Genomic DNA, 20,198 nt, shown 5'->3' on the forward strand with positions numbered 1-20,198 from the left:
GTTCCAAAGCCGCCCCCCCCCGGCTGCTACCAAACACCAGCATCCTGGCTCCTTCGAAGCCAGGACGCTGGGGTTGGAGGCGGAGGGTTCAGTATAGTGCGCCAGGAAGCCACTTCCGGGCGTGCCGCTTCAAAGCCTCCGCCCCGCCCCCCAACCCCAGCATCCTGGCTTCAAAGCCGGGAGCGGGAGGGAGTGGGCGGTGAGTGGGCGAGTGAGGGGGGAGCCGGAACGGTGAGCGAGCGGGGTGGCAGGTGGCGGGTGGGTGAGCAGTGAGTGGGCGGGCGGGGGGGGCGGGGGGAGCGGGGGGAGCGAGCGGGGGAGCGAGTGGGGGGTGGGCGAGCGGTGAGTAAGCAGCAGGCGAGCGGGCAGGGGGAGCAGTGAGTGAATGAGCGAGGGGGTGGGCGAGCTAGCGGGCGAGAGGTGAGCGAGCGGTGAGCGGGCAGGAGCGGTGAGTGAGTGAGTGAGCGAGTGGGTGGACAAGCAAGGGGTGGTGGTGAGTGAGTGGGTGGGCGGTGGGGCGGTGAGTGAGCAGGCGGGCGTGAGGGGGTGCGGGGCGGAGGCTTCAGAACACACCTGCCTAGGGCGCAATATAGTCTGGCGCCGGCCCTGAGTCCGGGCAGGTTCAAATGGCACTATTCATAAACCAGTGGGGGAAAACCTCATCTTCCCAGGGCACTCTATCACAGATATTAAAAAATGGCCATTGTGGAGCAAAGGAACTTCAAAGGGAGTTGAGAGCAAGAGACTGCTGAGTTAAGGTTTAATTCTATCACCGGAGGTTTGAATCGGGATAAAGGATTTGTATCACATACATGTATTAATTTGCTTACCTACTGCCAGGATCTTTCTTATCAGCAACAACTGCAATATAAATGACTGCTACTGATAATGTGATTGTCACCATTTCTGCATTGAATTTCCTTCTCAGTTCTCCCCTTACTTCCACACGCCTCCCGCTCATTCCGCTTGTTTTTCCGTCACAAAACAGACCCCTTTTAATACATCTTTTTAAAAATGTAATGTGCTGCCATTTCCTGCTGTGTGCAGGAAAAGTGGCATGATATAAACGCCCCCTGAATGGGCCATGTGTTGCTGCTTCCTTTTTCTCTCCCCATGTCAAGAGACTGTCGGTATTGTGGGACAGCAGCAGGAGGCCATAACGATGGTTGGGAAATGCGAAAATCTACCCACACGGGAAAATCGCAATTGCTTGCTGTAGCTTCTCCGGCCGCGCGTTTGTCCCTCATTACTCCCTCTTTCGAAAGAGGAAGTGAACAAAATGCATGTGCCCCATTCAGTGGGCCATTTTGATCACACCGCTTCTCCTGCACACAGCAGGAGATAGCGGCAACTTCCATCTTTAAAAATAAGTCGGACTTACTGGGGTGTTTTTTTGTCACATAAAGAAGGCTAGAAGGAGCGGGAGGCACACAGGAGGCAGAGGACATTGTGGAAGGGACCCGTGAAAATCTGTGACTGCCCAGTAATGAGAGTGCAATAAATTGCTCGTCTGATGGAGCTCTTCTTTTCCTGGCCTCAGGGCAAGGAAATGCTGATAGCCCTATAGGAAGCTTCCCATCACATTATTCACCATTTCTCCCCAACCCCTTAAAATTGCTCCATGCAGTGAGAGATGAGATTTCTCTCCTTGGTTTCTATCAGCCTCCTTCATACTCTCCCACCCAGTGGAGGCTGGTGGCTCCGATGTCATTAGCATGGTGATTCACTGCCCCACTGACATCAGAGCCACCAGCCTCCACTACTCCCACCTGCTGTGGCAAGGACTGCAGGTATGCTGTGAAGGGAATAGAAAGGAAGGGACAACAGGACCTGGAATGGAGTAAGTGGGAGAAGCTGACATCACAGTGAGGTCAAGCAACTGTTTTTGACTCTTCGTAGCACACCCACACACCCACACCCCAAATTGATACCCAACTGATCTGGGACATGCCCTAAGCTTTGGTTCACTACTCATTTACTCTAAGGCAGAGATGAGCAGAAGGTAGATCTCCTTACATTTTGGACCTCAACTCCCAGAAGCTCCTGAGAGCATAGTGAATAATAGGAATTCTGGGAGTTGAAGTCTAAAACATCTGGAGCGCTATGGTCTGCCCACCCCTGCTCTAAGGAATGTTTTCTATTTGTTGTATAGCCTTATGAGGGTGTGGCTATGTGGGCTGACATGATGAGCGTCTGTACTTCAAAATTTAACACTTCATCCCTAAACCGGAGCTTCAATTGCTCTGCTGCCCATGCTGATCTTGCTGATCATTTGGGATTAGCAGACACCAGCACTGGGATTGGACAGTCCCTCTGTGGATTTAGCCAAACAACTAGCAGGAAACAATAGCAAAATAGATGATGATGATGATGGTTTCTTCTATTTATTTATTTATTAATTTATTTATTACATTTTTATACCGCCCAATAGCCGAAGCTCTCTGGGCGGTTCACAACAACTCATAAAAATACAAAAATACACCATAATTATAAAAAAATAGTCTAAAAAATTAATGTAGAAAAATTAAAACAATGTGACGAGCTAAAAACAATTTAAATAAACACTTCCCCCCCTAATAGACCTGTTTTAAAACAGCAGACATAGATGCCTCATCATATACCATTAAATGCCTGGGAGTAGAGGGTGGTCTTTACCTGGTGCCGAAAAGATGACAGTGTCAAGTGGGTCTCAGAAGGGAGCTCCACAGTCAAGGGGCCACCACTGAGAAGGCCTGCTCCTTTGCTGCCACCTTCCAAGCTTCCCTTGGAGGTGGCACTCGGATGGGGTGGGTGGTGGGCAGATATGGATCACAGCTTGTGGATAGGAAGGGCCAGCCTCTGTTGCTTTATGCAACTTTGTTTTACATGGCTTTTTGGTAAGCAAAGAACAGTGTACAAATGGGCTCTGAGCCACTTGGAAGTAAAACTCTAACACCACATGTGAGGGAAGCATCATGTAATATTCATTCAAAGACCACAGATCCTCATATCAACAGTCCACCAATTGGTTTCCACTGGACAAATTTCAGGGCATCAAGGATTTGATGCTAAGGCAGCTTCTTCTATGGGTTGGCTGCAGTGCATAGAGAGAGATGATTGGCAGCTGCTTTTATATGATGACATTTATATTATGCTGTGCTTCCCTTCAGAAGGAAGTGGCTTCCCCGCCCAGGAGGGCCTCCCCTGTCCCAGTGGTCTCCTCATCCAGGCACAGATCACATTCACACACCTGTCTACTTTCAGCAGTGTCTCAGCTTTGGGTGCTTCTGCAAATTGTCTTAGGGATCTGCCATTCCATGCTTTTTAATGGGCCTGGGCTGCCATGATATTCACTGGCCACTCATCCTGTGCACTTAACAGCAGCTTGATCTGAAAGAAAATGCATGTTGTTGTGACAATGTTCACCTGCTGATGTCTGCAGGTCAAGCTACAAACAACAACAACAACAACAACAGCAACAGCAACAGCAACAGCACTCTAGTTATCTTTTGGTTGGCATAATAAAGCTATTACAAAAACATAGACCTGAAAGACAAGGGAGCAAATCAGCCAGTCTGCTTTTGTTTGATCACTTGACAACCCTCCCCCTGGGACCAATCAAAGCAGTGCAAAGCACCAGAGCCTTTTCTTGGATGAAAAAATAAACATGTTGCTGGAATTTAACTGCGGAGTTTCAAACTCCACCTCACCCATAGCGTGACCTTGAATAAGTCCTTATTAGTGATTTGCTAAGTCCATTCTGTTGGAATCATATTTGTGCACTAATTATGAGCTGCTGCTTCAAACATCGGGGGAGACACCTTTTTTTAAAAAAAAAGAGAGTTCTAAATTGGCTTATGTTTTGGTGCATGCATGTTCTTGCAATGCTGCTGGAGAATTGTGGAGAACTGTAATATTGTGCATTGGCTAAGCTTTTGTTGGTTCTGCGTCACAAGTCCAGAGGTCCCTCAGTAAGGTGCTGTCTTGGTGGGTGGTCATCTTTGTGGCTGCAGTTGCATTTAACCTTTTTATTTCCCTGAAATGCAGTGCATGTGCTGGCCATCCCCACAAAAAGCATGATCGTGCTTCTTTACCACAATGCACCAAGGGTTCAGCGTTTGCTCAACCGTGCTGCGTGATGGTGCTGAGCCTGGCTGCCACAAAGTGGATGGAGGAGGACGTGATTTCAGCAGCTCTGGTAGCATTTTAGCAGCAACATTCTCAGCTGCCATCTATAGAAGAGGCTCCCATTCCAATGGCGAACACTGGAATGGGTGCCTCTTCCATCTGATGCCAGAAAGTTACAATGTGAGTTCATGGTGGAAGCGGGAATATAGTGGGTTAGGGCACTGGTACTTGGATTGGGGTTTTTTTCTTAGCAATGGGGATAATATGGCTGTATGAAAAAGGCCCCAAGTTCAATCCCCGACATCTCCAGGTAAGGCTGGATAAAGTCCTGCCTGAAAACCTGAAGAGATGCTGCCAGTCAGTGTCAACAACAATAGGTGGACCAATGGTTTGGCTCAGCATAAGGCAGCTTCCTATGTTCCTACGACTGCTGATGGCACAAATGCAAAAGAAGGACATTAGTGCAAAATATGTCTTTTTGTTAATATTTACAAGTGGAGCAAGAGAGCTTTCAGTGCAAGGATCCCCAACTTCTACTAAAAGCAAGTATTCCGAGGCAGTGGACACTGATATGTCAAGTCCCTTCTTTGTGAACCATCAGCACCGCACATCATGATGGAAAATTTCAGACAAGTCTAGAATCAAGCTAATTAGGGGGTAAGACCTGCCTTATGCCCAGTCCACCTTGCTCAGTGCTGCTGTTCCTGAATTTCACTGCTGATTGGTTTTGCATAATATTGTTATTATTCCTGAGTTCTTTCAGGTTTGCCAGGGTATACATTTTAAAATTTCAAAAGGGATTGGCCATCGGGTAATGTCTTTTCCTCTTAAATGTAGACAATTCTTTCTTCTTTCTGCAAAAAGGCAAAGCCCAGTGGCCTCTTGTGATGTAGGAAAGGTTTCCAGGCACCTTCACCTGGCTAGCTGCCACTTTGAAACTTTTTAAAATAATAAAAATGAAGACTGTTCAGAAATAAAGCAAAAGCAACATCTGGTAACCATACATAACACCTGCAAAAGATCTCTAGCTCACCCAAGATACTTTTGGTCATCTATTATTCTGCTTATTTACCCAACGTGCTGCAGAAGCTTTGTTTGCTAAGGCCCCTTGAATAAATGTGGTTCTGTTTCCACAAACTCAGGTAAATGACATTAGGTACTTTTGCAGAGGATGTTCAGCAGCAAGTGCCTTACTTCTGTATTGTTTATACAAATATACACTCATTCTCTGTCTGGGTGCTTCCAGGTGGAAGGCTCCTAGCGCTAGCAATCAGAAGTCCAGCTGTTCCATCTTTTTCTTAATACATATTTTCTGTATTAAGAAAAAAGACAGAAGAAGTTGTAAGAAAACACAGGAGTGTCACAAGCAGAAGACATCATTGTTTGGAAACCTGTAAACTTCTGTGAATGAGGGAAGGCGATGGTACCATAGAAGTCTCACCCAGAAGCTCTTTCTCCTTGGAGTGTGTTCTTACAAGGGCAGTTGTGTTCAATGATAACATTTGAGGCTATTCCAGACTTCTGTTCTTGGGCTAGAGACACTAAGGATGCAATCCTGTGGGATGCACCCTGGCTCAGAGGCTTTAGAATATCATATTCAGCTAGCCGGGCGATTTTGCCCATCTACCAGAGGCTTCAGGGAGAAGGAAGGAAGGAAGGAGGCTGGAAATGGCTAGGGATACATGATATTCCCATGTCCCCAGTCTCCTCCCCTCCCCACTTTCCTCTCTTACAAGCTCGCAACAGCAGGGGGAGGAGAAACAGAGCATGGTTTTCTGGGTCCAAGCTTGGAGCCCTGCCTATGAGCTCAGACCAAGGAAACTGAACAACCCCATGTCCCTCAGCCACTCTCTAGGGGACATAGGATGGCCTCCTACATCACAATCAAGGGCAGGGGTGTGAAGAAGGCAGATCACCAGATAAAGACCAAAACATCTGGGGATCTAGGATCAACCTTCTGTCCAACCATGCTGTGGAGAGTGGGTTGTTGTTGTTGTTGTTGTTGTTGTTGTTGTTATTCTCTGTTTCCTTGCTCGTGGCGGGTTTTTTAGACAAACATGACCGGCTTTGCCAGGTCATGCTGTCTTTTGCTGAGTCAGGAATTTCCTGACAATTTATTTATTTATTTATTTATTTATCATATTTATACCCCGCTCCTCAGCCAAAAAAGGCTCTCAGAGCGGCTTACACTTAGCAAAAAAGACAGTCCCTGCCCTCAGGCTTACAGTCTAATAAAGACATGACACACAAGGAACAGGAGTTCAGGAGGGAGGGAGGGGGGGGGAGGAGAGAAAGAGAGTCCAACAGGAGCAGGCCATGATGTTTCTTCTGCCTGCTCCTGTCCCCTTGTTCTTTCTTCTTCCCCACAGGGCCAAGATGACAGTTTGCCCTGTGGGGGTGGGGGAAGACTCCAACAGAAGCAGGCCATGATGTTTCTTCTGCCTGCTCCTGTCCCCTTGTTCTTTCTTCTTCCCCACAGGGCCAAGATGACAGTTTGCCCTGTGAGGGTGGGGGAAGAGTCCAACAGGAGCAGGCCAAGATGTTTCTTCTGCCTGCTCCTGTCCCCTTGTTCTTTCTTCTTCCCCACAGGGCCAAGATGACAGTTTGCCCTGTGGGGGTGGGGGAAGAGTCCAACAGGAGCAGGCCATGATGTTTCTTCTGCCTGCTCCTGTTCCCTTGTTCTTTCTTCTTCCCCACAGGGCCAAGATGACAGTTTGCCCTGTGGGGGTGGGGGAAGACTCCAACAGAAGCAGGCCATGATGTTTCTTCTGCCTGCTCCTGTCCCCTTGTTCTTTCTTCTTCCCCACAATTGAGCATGTTTTAAGTATGACTGCTTTCTGGATGTTGGTGTGGATATATTTTGGCAGGTCCAGGCCTTAGCTAGACCTAAGGCTTATCCCGGGATCATCCCGGGGTCGTCCCTGCCTGATCCCCGGATCCCCGGTGTGTCACTTAGATGAAGAGGTTTGACCCCGGGACGATCCCAGGATAAACCTTAGGTCTAGCTAAGGCCTCAGTTTCTGAAGGTACAGTTTTTTGATGTGCTGTGCCTAACAGAATAATTGTGAACTTTTCCTGTTGCCATAGTTCTTTAACTTCCATAGCCAGTGGTGTATATCATCATCATCATCATCATCAATCTCTTTTCTCACTTGTGGCAGTTTTTCTAGACAGACATGATGGGCATAGCCAAGTCATGCTGTCTTTTACTGATTCAGAAATTTCCTGATAATTGAACATGTTTTAAGTATGACTGCTGTCTGGATGTTGGTGTAGAATTATTATTATTATTATTATTATTATTATTATTATTATTATTAATTTCTTTGATGCCTTTCTAACCAAAAAGTCTAATAGAGGCTCTGCTGTAGGGAGGAGTGGACAGTTCAAGACCAGGGTTAACTTGGAATAGCTTATCATGTGTGAACATGGCCTTAGTCAGAATGCAATATGGATCAGTCTGGATATAAGAACATAAGACGTGCCATGCTGGATCAGACCAAAGGTCCATCTAGTCCAGCATTCTGTTCACACAGTGGTCAACCACTGGCCATGGCAAACCCAGCAGGACATGCATGCAATAGCCCCCTCCCACTCATGTTCTTCAGCAACTGTCTCTGTATCAGGTAGCATTATCACTATCAGGTCTAATAGCCATTGATAGCCTTCTCCTCCAGGAATACAGCTTAGAGAATCTTGTTCTTCCACTTCCAAACTACACCCTGATTTATGTTATGGGACCACAGAACAGGTGTCCATTAAGCTTTTGGCATTTTATTATCTGCTTTAATCTCTATAGAAGCATCTGACACATGCTCTCACCAGGACCAGATCTACACCTTGTGTCAAATCATTACGAATGTGAAATTTAAAAAAGCAGGAATTAACACTATGAATGTGGATTGTGTCCCAGCAGTTATCAGTACACTTCAAGGCTGCTATAAAGCAGTAGTGTTGATCTAGCCAAAATGCAACTCTGTAAACTGGTTGTGCCTTTTGGCTGAAAGGAAAGGCACCATTTTCAGCCACTTCCATGGTGATCAAAACATTGACTGGTTGCGAAGCAGAATGTAATCAAACAGCTGGCCATATTTCTGCATCCTTTATGTTAACTTTGGGGTCTGGCCCAGAACCTCCCTGCTCTTCAAGAAGGAGGGTAGACATTTATTTTCACATATCTTCTCTGGGGAGTAACAGAAAAAGGGGACTGTGGGCTTCTGAAGGCACCTGGTTGGCCGTGTGGGAATGTTTCTGACCTGGTCCAGCAATGCTTCCCTTTTCTGCCTTCCCTTCTGCCACCCCTTTCTTCTGTTGATCACAATGAACCACAAGCCTCTGTTGTCTTTTCTCCTTTCCTTTATATTGCACAGGGTCATTTTGTGTTTGGGGGAACGTAGGTTACAATCCTATGTAAACCATTGAATTAGATGGATCTTACTGAGAGTAAAGCATTGAATTTGATGGAGCTTACTGAGTAGACTTGAGTAGGGTTGCACTGTAAATATATAATGATATATTTGTTGTTGTTTATTCGTTCAGTCGCTTCCGACTCTTCGTGACTTCATGGACCAGCCCACGCCAGAGCTTTCTGTCAGCTATCGCCACCCCTAGCTCCCCCAAGGTCAAGTCTGTCACCTCCAGAATATCATCCATCCATCTTGCCCTTGGTCGGCCCCTCTTCCTTTTGCCTTCCACTTTCCCTAGCATCAGCCTCTTCTCCAGGGTATCCTGTCTTCTCATTATGTGGCCAAAGTACTTCAGTTTTGCCTTTAATACTATTCCCTCAAGTGAGCAGTCTGGCTTTATTTCCTGGAGTATGGACTGGTTTGATCTTCTTGCAGTCCAAGGCACTCTCAGGATTTTCCTCCAACACCACAGTTCAAAAGCATCTATCTTCCTTCGCTCAGCTTTATGATATATAATACCATATTTCTTCGATTCTAAGACGCCATCAATTGTAAGATACACACTAATTTCAGTACCTCCAACATAAAAAAAAGCTTTGATTCTAAGAAATAATAAACACACTTGCAATTCTAAGATGCACCCCATTTTTAGAGATGTTTATATGGGGGGGGAAGTGCGTCTTAGAATCGAAGAAATACGGTATATAATGATGCCCAACTCTAAAGGAGCTATCCAAGGTGTTTATTATTACATTTATTTCCCCCTCTAAGGAACCAAAGGTGGGTTACATAATCCTCTTACTCTTCCTTTTACTCTAAGATTAATATCTAGATCTATCTATATAAATTAGACCAGCCTTCACTAAGCTGGTGCTCTGCAGGGGCTTGTTTTGATGTGGGGGTAACCCAGGGCTGGATTCAGAGTGGCAGCACGTCATCTACATGACTCAGCAACCATTGCGAAGCCATCTGGGGGCAAACCCCAGAAACTCCACTTTAAAAAAGTCATGCATTTACCCTGACTTTTTGGGATGCGAGGCCGATGGCACCCCCTGATTGATCGCCATCGGCTGGGCTGTACAGGGAAGGGGGCAGACAGGGAGCTCCAACTCGGGCTCTACACTGTATTAAATATATAAATGAATTTTTAAAATGGAGGGTGGGAGGAGAGGAACGGGGCAGCTGGGAGTCCGCTGCCAGGCCAAGCACTGGGGAGCAGGGCAGAACGGGGGTCGAGCACCAGGAAGGTAGAGGAACAGGGCAGCCAGCTCTCCTCCCTCTGACCTCGCTCTGGCTGCTTCTCCCCCATTTTTTTTTAATATGTAGATGTGAAGGTTCGCAGTCCAACACCTTTGGAAGGCACGAGGTTGGGGAAGGGCTGCTCTAAACAAAAAAAGAGAAGTAGGTGGCCCTAAGTTGTTCGTCATCAGTTTTCCACAACCCCACAGTCACCTCTGCGTATCCTATTCTCCATCCTGTCCTCACGGTTTATCTGCTTTGGCAGAATGAGAATTTCACTGGTACTTTCTGCCTCCTTAGGGAGGATGTGGCGTTAAGGCTGGCGAGCCTTAACTCCCAATTTCCCCACTTTTTGGTGCTTGGTGGAAAAGTGTACGGCCTTAACGTTGTTTTATAAACCGTAGGTTTTTTGTTTATTGAATTATTATTTACTCCAACTACAATTATTGGTTCCTTCCAACTACAAAGAGGGGCTCACATACATTGGGGGAGGAGAAAGCTTTGATGCAACTGTCTTCCTACCCTCCCCATTGCACATTGGACAAAATTAAGAGTCACTTCTGTAGCTCTACCCACGTTGGCTCTGCCCCACTAACTTTGGTGCTGGCCCCACCCACTTTGGCTTTGGCTCCACCCACTGCTGGAATGTGGTGGTGAGAAAACCCTGGACAGGTGTTGACTGAGGTAATGTGGACCTCAAAGGGGGGGGAATGTCTCCCACCCCATCTGCAGAACCTTGAAGGGCCGTATTGCTACCCCAAGTGGGCTGGATTAGGGCCCCCGGGTCTGAGATTCTGCATCCCTCATGTATGCAATCCCTATTGCCTTGGACTGTCCCTCCATAGCGAATTGTGTATCCATTTGGCTCTGTGATAGAAATTATTATAAACTTTAACAATTAATTGCATAGCTGTCCATTTATTTGGGGGCAGTGCGATATCTAGGCATCAGCGGCTTTAATTTGAGACCATTCCAAACTTAATCAGATAATATTTAGGGGTCAAAACAGAATGAACAAAAAAGTGTGCTTCGTATTAATATGCAGATGAAGCAGCACCATCGGATTTGTTATATAACCTTTATGCAGATCTGTGGGTTCTGAGGCTATGACACAGCCACTGACAGTCACAAGTTATTTCAGAAAGCCTTAGACAAATGATTTTGTCAGGGCCTGGGATGATTTCATTCTACGCCACGTCTTGTTCATTTCCTTCCTCTTTGCTGGCAGTAATGAGTTTGATAAACAGATGTGCTTTCCTAAAGCTGCCTGGAGAGGGGGGGAAAGCAGCTTCTGTCCCCCCACCCCTGATTCCTTGGCACAATGGTCTAGGTTTTAGGAGATGTCCTCATGCAATAGTGTATGTAGACTAAACATGGACTGCAGGATTCGGTATGGCTATATCTTAAATTCAATAACAGACAAGTGGGACGTTGACAACAACAACAACAGTTTAGTTAATGCAGACTGCCTCAGCTGATCACGGCAGGTGAAAAGATTCACAGCTGTAAGGAAGTCAAAGTTGCCAGATCTCGTCACCTGACAAGATCTGGCAACTAACTTGCTGCTGCTACTGCGTTTTAAAGTACACAGTATCTGAGGTAGTAAGCCTGTGTGACCAGTTGCTGGGGAACATGGGTGGGAGGGTGCTGTTGCACCATGTCCTGCTTTGTTTGTCCCTGGTCAACATCTGGTTGGCCACTGTGTGAACAGAGTGCTGGACTAGATGGACCCTTGGTCTGATCTAGCATGGCTCTTCTTATGTTCTTATGCCCAACAGCAGTAGGCAACATGGTCCCTGTGTTCTTGGTGACCAACAAAGTGTCCGTCCCCTCCCATTTTTTTTTTAAAAATAGCACATTTTCTTGCTAGCTGTGAAATAGGTTTCTTTTGGTGCTGAGAAGTGTGGGTTCAAAGGAGTTGTTTGGTATGTTGGGGCTCAGACCCCACCTCTGCTTTGTACTCAACCTTTTGGGCACATGAGTGGTCCTTTCCCACAGCTCCCATGGCAGCCATTTTATGAGGTGCCCAGGAGAGTCTCTCAAATGCCAAATACGCTTATGGCACAAAGAGGTTGCCTACCCCGTGCTACAATTTCTGTACAATAGTCTTGCTCTGAAGATGGTACCATCAAATACGGGGGGGGGGGGGAGCCTTGAGTCACATCTAGATATATGATATGATGATTTTGGCTGTAGTCCACAGAAGAGTATGCCATAATAAATCTGTTTTGGGTGCCAAAAGACTCTTTGCTATTTTTTTCTGCAGCAGACTAATGCAGAGAATCCTCTAAAAATCTAGGTATATGAGCTTAGATATGATGACAGTTGAACAGCAACTTATTTGGGCCTTATTTGACTCACTCTTTGGCGCAGAGTGGTAAAGCAGCAGGTTCTGCAGCTGAAACTCTCCCCATGGCCTGAGTTCGATCCCAGAGGAAGCTGGTTTCAGGCAGCCGGCTCTGGTCGACTCAGCCTTCCATCCTCCCAAGGTCGGTAAAATGAGTACCCAGTTAGCTGGGGGAAAGGTAATAACGGCCGGGGAAGGCAACGGCAAACCACCCCGCTATAAGGCCTGCCAAGAAAACGTCACTGAAAGCTGGCGTCCCTCCAAGAGTCAGTAATGACTCAGTGCTTGCACGAGAGGTTCCTTTCCTTTTCCTTGTCATTTAGCAATTTTCTTACAATTACATTTTTACTCTTAGGTCGGATCTACACTACTGCTTTATAACAGTTTTATAGCGCTTTAAAGCAGTTAAAGCGCTTTATAACTGTTATAAAGCGCTTTAAAGCAGTAGTGTAGATCCTGCAAATGTGTGCAGAGAACCAGTCATGGTATATGTTCCACAGTTTTAGAATTCTCTCACCCATTCCTGTTCAGGGCAAACAAAACAGTTGTCTGATCGTGCATAGTGGAGCTATGCACAATTGTTTTATTTACCTCTGTGTAAGTGTGTGAGGCCTCAATTCACATCAGGACCACAGCATGCTGGTTTAAACCTTCTCTTCACTTATTTTCATCCCAAAATTTCCTGGAGTTTTGAAAAATCATTGGAGTCTGAATCGCGGCCACAAACGCTTACATGAAGGTAAATATAATTGTTATGCATAACTCCACTATGTGTGATTAGATGAACATTTAGCTTGACTCTCAATCTTCCCTTCCAAACTTCAACCAAATAATAGTGTGGTGTAGTAGTTAGAGTGCTGGACGGACTCAGGAGGCCTGTCACCACTCAGCCATGGAAGCTCACTGGGTGGCTTTGGGGCAGTCACTGATTCTCAGCCTAACCTACCTCACAGGGTTACTTACTGTGAGGATAAAATGGAGAGGAGGAGGATTATGTGTGCCACCTTGGGTTCCTTTCAAGAAGAAAAAAGTGGAATATAAATGTAATAATAAGTAAAATTAATATAATAAGCATGTGGTTTGCTCATTGGGATGCATGTCAAGAGTACAAATACCTTTGCTTTTTAAAAAGGGTGGTTTTGTTTTGTTTTGGTCATATGTTGATAGCATTGTTACAGTTTATAGGAGGAATAAGAATATAGTTGTAGCAAATGCACTTAACATTCACCAGAGGATGGATTCAGACTTAACCATGCTTAGAATAGATCTATTAAAATCAATGGGACTTGGATAAGTCATTTCATTAGTGATTTCAATGGGTCTATTTGAAGCATGACTAAGGGCTCATCTACACCAAGCAGGATATTTCACTATGAAAGTGTTATATAAAAGGCAGGAGCCACACTACTGCTTTATAGCGGTATTGAAGTGCACTGCAGGATCTACACTACTGCTTTATAACAGTTGGGGCCCATGACACATCTACACCAAGCAGGATATAACACTATGAAAGTGGTATGAAAGCGGTATATGGTATGTGTCAATGGACCGCAACAGTTGTCGTGCACTTCAGTACCACTATAAAGCAGTAGTGTGGCTCCTGCCTTTTACATACTACTTTCATAGTGGAATATCCTGCTTGGTGTAGATGAGCCCTGGATCCAAACCCAGGTTTGTTTTTTGTGTTTTTATTTTGTAATTTACCTTTCTATGAATCCAAGAACAGGTTTTTGCTTGCTTGAATGTCGCCCACCCCCATGCATAGACACCGCATATGAAATGCAGTGTTTGAGTTGTAGGGGAAGAGATAGGGGGTATCTTAATTAAATCCACAAGCCCTGTCTCTGACTCCAATTTTAGCAAAATCATCACATTCCAAAGCCTTTTAAAAAAGTGTAGGTAAGGAGGCTGAGACAAAAGGTAAAGGAGTTAGCCCCTTCTGCCTCACTGCAATTTACAGCTGAAACTGTGTCAACAACTGAACACTGCTTCTTTGTTCATTTTTATTGCATTTTTATACTGCCCAATAGCTGCCATAAAATACAATACGAGTAAAACATAATAAAAATCTTAACTTTAAAACATAATAAAAGCAGCGTAAAAGCTAGCAGCAGTGTAAAGATCTAAAAATACACTGACACTATTTTTAAAACTTAACGACTAAAAAGCTCGGACAAAAAAGACTTCACCTGAAGCTGAAAAGACCACAATGTTGGTGCTAGGCAAGCCTCTCCATGGCAGGCATTCCACAACCAGTGTGCCACCACTGAAAAGGCCCTCTCCTTAGTAGCCACTTGCTTCACTTCATTCGGCAGGGCCCCCAAGAGATGGACTTCTGAAGATGACCTCAGTGTCTGGGCAGGTATATAAGGAGAGAGATGATTCATTGAACTGAGAGTTTGCACGATTTCTGAAGGATGTGGCTGGCTGGTTTGCAGCAGGGATAGTGACCCGGTAGCATAACATCTCAAAGAGGAGTTTGGGCTAACAGCTATTATCTCAGACCATTTCCCACATTCTAAGGATGTAGGAGAAATCCACCATGGATTCCAATGTGTTTGGATTTTTATGAATCTGACCCACAGATTCATAGGTGTGCACAAGGGGTGTGCTGGGTGTGCCCAGGCACACCCTAATGTCTCAAGCAATAGGCGGCAAATTGAGGGGGCCATTGAGTAGGGATCTGTAGGAGGATCCAAACACAGTGGGAACAGTCCTCTCTGCCCTCTGGCTGCGGAGTAGGGCATCAGTGCCTACGGGGATTAATAAATAAATGAATAAAAATAATGTCCTTTGTGATTGAAATTCAATAAATGTTCATATATATATATATATATATATATATATATATATATATATATATCTGGATGCACACCCTAATGAAATGTGCTGTGCACACTTATGCACAGATTCGACAGTGGGCCTGCTTTTCCTGAGGTATGCAGATTCCACAGACTTGTGGGCCAGTTTTTGACTGGGAAGGGAGATTTGTGCTAATGCACATTAGTGCTAATTAGCACAAGTAGAATGAATAATAATAATAATAATAATAATAATAATAATAATAATAATAATAATGCAGTTCTATTAACAAGGGGAGGATGGAAGAAAAGACACCTGACAAATACAGATAGGAACTAATTTAACAAAATCTGTAAATCCCTTCCCACATTCTATTACATTTTCTCCTTCGATAAGCACGATAAGCAATTTGATGACCACTGGCTTGAACAGAAAGGAATCTCAAGGAGCAAATAAGAGAGAATGCAGACCATATTTCCTCAGTAGCAATTGCTGTTGAATTCTTTATCCTGCCCTCCCCCCGCCCCCTGCCCTATCAACTTACTTTTGTTCTGATTTTTAAAAGAGAGGATTCCCTCAAAGTTCATAGAAACTAAGTAGTCCATCAGAAGTCGCTGATGATGTGGGTGGAACTACATTATTCAGTTGGACGTTTTGCGAAATCCTGTCATATTCATTTGCTAACACTTCCAATATAACAATGAAACAAACAGAGCGTTGTGCTGTTCCAAGCCAGGCATTCATCTCTTCTTGGCACTGCTTCAACAAGGCCTGTCAACACTCTAGGCGAGCCGGCCAAAGCTCATTAATGGCAGTTAGAGTAGATGTGTATTTAGCATGGAAAAGGACTTCCCTGTCTATTAAAAAAGAAAAGAAGAAAAGGTGAGAGCTTGTCCATTGAAAACTGTTGTCTTCTTAAATAATCTGACCCCCCCCCACATGGCCCCCTCTGCAAAATCTTCTGTTCAATATTTATATGGACTTGCCTAAGAGTGCAATACTATCCAGGGGTGGAGAACTTGTGCCCCTCCAGATGTTTTGACCTGTAACTCCCATAATCCCTCACCATTGGCTAAAGGAGATGGAAAATGTAGGCTCTAACGTCTAGAGGGCCACAAATTGCCCATTCCTGCTACACACAGTCCCACTGAACTGAATGGGGCTTACTTCTGAGTAGACATGCCTCAGAGTAAACCTATCATACTAGACCCAGTCAGGGAGAGATCGTTCATCCAAGTCCAATTCTGTGGTCAGTCATATAAAGAGTGTTTAGACAACCATTTAGCTGGCCTGGTTCCTTCCACTCAAGGTGACATCCTGTGGGAAAAGCAATTACTCACAAGTTGACTGAAGGGAGTTTTTGATACTGTTCTTGGCACTGGAGTGTATAAAACTATAAGGATGATCACTCTAGCTAGGCATCTATTTCGCTCCTAAGTATTCTTACCTTCCCCCTCGGTAAAAAAATTGGGGTGATTTTTCTATAACCTGGTTCATAGCTTAAATTGCCCCAATTAAATGTCCCATCATGAAATAGCTGCCTCCAGATATAAATTTGTCAAACTCCAGGCTATATTGGTAATATTTCACCCTTATCTTTAACCAGAGGGAAAACACATGTTTGAATGCAGGAATTCCCAGGTTTAATCCCCTGCATCTCCAGGTAGGGCTGGAAAAACACCTGCCTGAACACCTGGACAATTGCCTACACTAGTTTCTGGAAACAGAGACCACTGTGAGCACCAAGGGACTGCATTACATGAGTTCCCTTAATGAGAGGATAATGTGAATTTGCCCTATAATATCCCAATAACACAATCCTATGCATGTCTACTAGGAAGTAAGTCATACTATTTATTTATTTCAGAAACAGAAACACCACCTCTCATGCATGACGTGAGCTACAGCTGCCTCCATACCTTCATCTTCTGAACAGAACTAGTAAGACTGTATATACCAGATGCTGGGGAACATGGGTGAGAGGGTGCTGTTGCACCGTGCCCTGCTTGTGGGTCTGATCCAGCATGGCTCTCCTTATGCTCTTATGCTCTTTTTCTTGGCAATGAAAACAAGAGAACTGACTACCTGCTTCTTCGGCTAATGGTCTTCCATGCTATTTCTACTCCCAGCTACAGTCAAGTGCAGCTGTCTCTAGAGAGAACAAAAGGGAAGTGGGGAAAAAACTAATACAGCAATTTCCTTGTCTCTCTGCAAGGAAAACACAATGGGGGCTGGTGGATCCTATGTCGGTGGGATGGTAAATCTGCTCTAGGTTTCAATCAGAAACAGTCAGACCTCTAAAGGAGCTATCCAAGGTGATATATCCATTTGGGGGATATAATTCAGCACTTTGATAGCTCCTTTATAGTTCTGACTGAAATCCAGAGTGGATTCACTCCCCACTGACATGGGAGCCGCTAAGCCTGCACTGGGAAAAACTACGAGTCTCTACAAGAGTGAGTCCAGAGCTGTGACATCTCTTCCCTTAAATCCAGCTTCTGTAATATTTTAATTATGAGTTGTTGTTGTTGTTGTTGTTTTAAACGCTTGTTTTCTTTTTATCTGCTTCTCTATTTTGAAGCTTATTTTAACTAAATCAATTTACATTTTCAAGTGTTTTCTTGGCAGCCATGCAGGCTTGAAACACACATTTCCCCCTCATATAAGTTGCCCAACTCCTGGCAGCTGAGCCTCAAAGATAAACTTCAAATATTACAAGATGTGTTGTAATCAGGGGAACTGGCAGTGCTGCATCTGTGCTTGGGATGTGGCAGTCTAAAGTTTCTGTTAGGCAAAGAGATGAGTCAAATGTATGCACTTTACTGAGAAAAGAGAATCTGAATGGCCTTGTAATGGGCTGAAACCATTTTGGAGCATGAATCCCAACCAAGTTTAAATCCAAAAATGTTCACCGACGTGAGCTGGATGTCTTTAAATTGTCAGGAGTTGCTGAGCAAACAAATAGATGCATTTTTCAATATTAAAGGCATGGGATCCAATCAAAATTAAGTACTTAAAGTGCAATACTATATCTGTCTACTCAAAAATAAGTCCCATAGGGTTTAATGGGGCTTACTCCCAGCAAACTGGGTAGAGGATTGCAGCTGCCTCAGTTTCCTATTGATTTCCACTGAAACTAATTGGTGGGGGGAGGATGCCCAGTTTTGGCTAGATCATGTCCATTATTTTATTGATGTTGGAATGTGGAATAAGGTGTCTAATCTGTTTTTGTTTTGCAACAATGCAAAATTGAATGGATTTTGTTTGTACGGAGAAACAGTATATCACCAAGATCCTCTCTGGCCCTTGAGCACAGATGGTGTCCCCTACAATAAGCTTGTTTTCTTGTACAATTCCTTTCACAGGAAGTCCTGTGAAGAAATTGCAAAGGAGAGATAAGCTGCATGAATGCCATCCTCTCTGAAGCTATTCAAGAGCTCTTAACTACTCCTGTCAATGTGGTCTCTTGTATGAATGCCAGTACCTGACACCGCAAGTGTTCTGACCTCTGCCTTTAAGGGCAAAAAGACATTTGGCAGTAGTCATGCCTTTTGTTATTGTGTTTTGGTAGTAGAGGCTGTAGTTACCCAAGTGTTCTCTGAAACATAGCTGTCAAAAGCACAGCAGCCTCTCTAGGGCAGAAACTGACAAGGTATCTTGTCTTGTAGGCTACTTTTTACACAGCTAATGGCAGAGGAGGTTTGGCTATTTGCATGATTATTTTCACACCCCAGTTGCCTCAAGTCCATGCTGGTTCCACATCTGAGGGGGCCCTTGGCAGAGTGCCCCTGATATGTTCCCACTTTCCTTGACAGGTCCCTGCCTGTGGGCTTCCTTGCTGGCAGTAGCAGCAATGGCATGCAGCCATTAACATTCCTCACAATGGCCCCAAAGAATATTACAGAGGGGGCATTGTGGGAAATTTAAAATGCAACTTGAGTAGAGAAGATGACTTCTGCTGAAACGCCAAAAGGACATTGTGAATAGACCTTCACTATGAAGAGAGCAATCAGGTCAATGCTGGCCCTCTCGTGAGGCAGGGTGAATTCCACACCTCAGGCAGCAGAGTAGGAGGAGCAGTAAATTGCATGATTCCCACCCCAACACCAGGAGGGTCTGTTGCATGCCACCATTGCCTCACTACAACAGGTGCTTTGGATAGCCTTGCCAGCTCTGCTCTCCAGCAGAGCTGGCAAAGCTCTCTGAAGCTGCCACCCGCCTGGCAATCTCCTGGGACACTCCTCCCACAATGCCTGGCTCTAAGGAAGGACCCTTCAGAAACAGGCATTTGGACCTGGTTGGCTCTCTGAAGAGCCGTGCTGGCCTCTTCCATCCAACGTGGCTCTTTAGAAATCCTGCCTGCTGCTCTCTGAGAGGATTGGCAGAGTGAGTGGCAGCTGCAGTGGGGTAAAGGTAGAGGTGGGAGAAGTGGCAGTAGCAATGGGGGGGGGGGGGGAAGGCAGGGAGATGTGGCAGCAAAGGGAGGGTGGGGAGGGAATGAGACAAACAGATGTGGTGCCAATGCTTGGTGAACTTGCATTGGCACTGGACTAGATCTTAGAAATCTACTTGTAGGCCTCAGAAACCTGCTATCTCTTTCTCTGAGAAAAAACAAGGCCTCAACCTTCGTTTGTGTCCTGCTAAAACCCACATAGCAATAAAACTATTGGATCCAGATTTAAGCTGGATCAACTGCCCTGGCAGAGTGGGCTTCCCCACCTCTTCTTTTCCATGGCAGCTTCTCCTGCTCAACGGAGTGAACTGTGGGGTGGGGGTCCCCAAAAGTTAGGGGGGACCAGACTTTCCAATTGCGGAGCCCTTACTCTCAAGGAGGGCCCCATCCTCTTGCAGAAGGTAGATCCTAGATCCAACCCTATAACACTGTTGAAAGCTTTCTTTTTAAAGACTACTGTGCATTTTGTATTGACAGGCTGTACACATCTGTGCTAATATATTATTCATGACACTTATTGACTATATAATGTATGTATAGATATTTCACATTTGCTGAAAAGACCACGAGCACACAAAAAAATCAAACCAAACCCACTCTGGTTCCAGCAATCTGGTGAAGAGCTTTCATTCACTTGGATTGAGTCTGATTTTTCCATGCAGACAAACTTCGTACCGACTAATGAAATTTCAGCAACATTTAAATTTGGGAAAGGTCAACTGAGTTTGATAGTTCAGGTTGCACTGCTAAGGTTACAGAAACCCAGCAGTTCTAAATGCAGACTTCAGGTTACAGCCGAGCGTGTGTTTCCAAAACAGAACAGTGTGTTCGCCTGGAGTACACT

Source organism: Elgaria multicarinata, chromosome 3 (assembly GCF_023053635.1).
Source record: "Elgaria multicarinata webbii isolate HBS135686 ecotype San Diego chromosome 3, rElgMul1.1.pri, whole genome shotgun sequence".
NCBI classification, from domain to species: domain Eukaryota; kingdom Metazoa; phylum Chordata; class Lepidosauria; order Squamata; family Anguidae; genus Elgaria; species Elgaria multicarinata.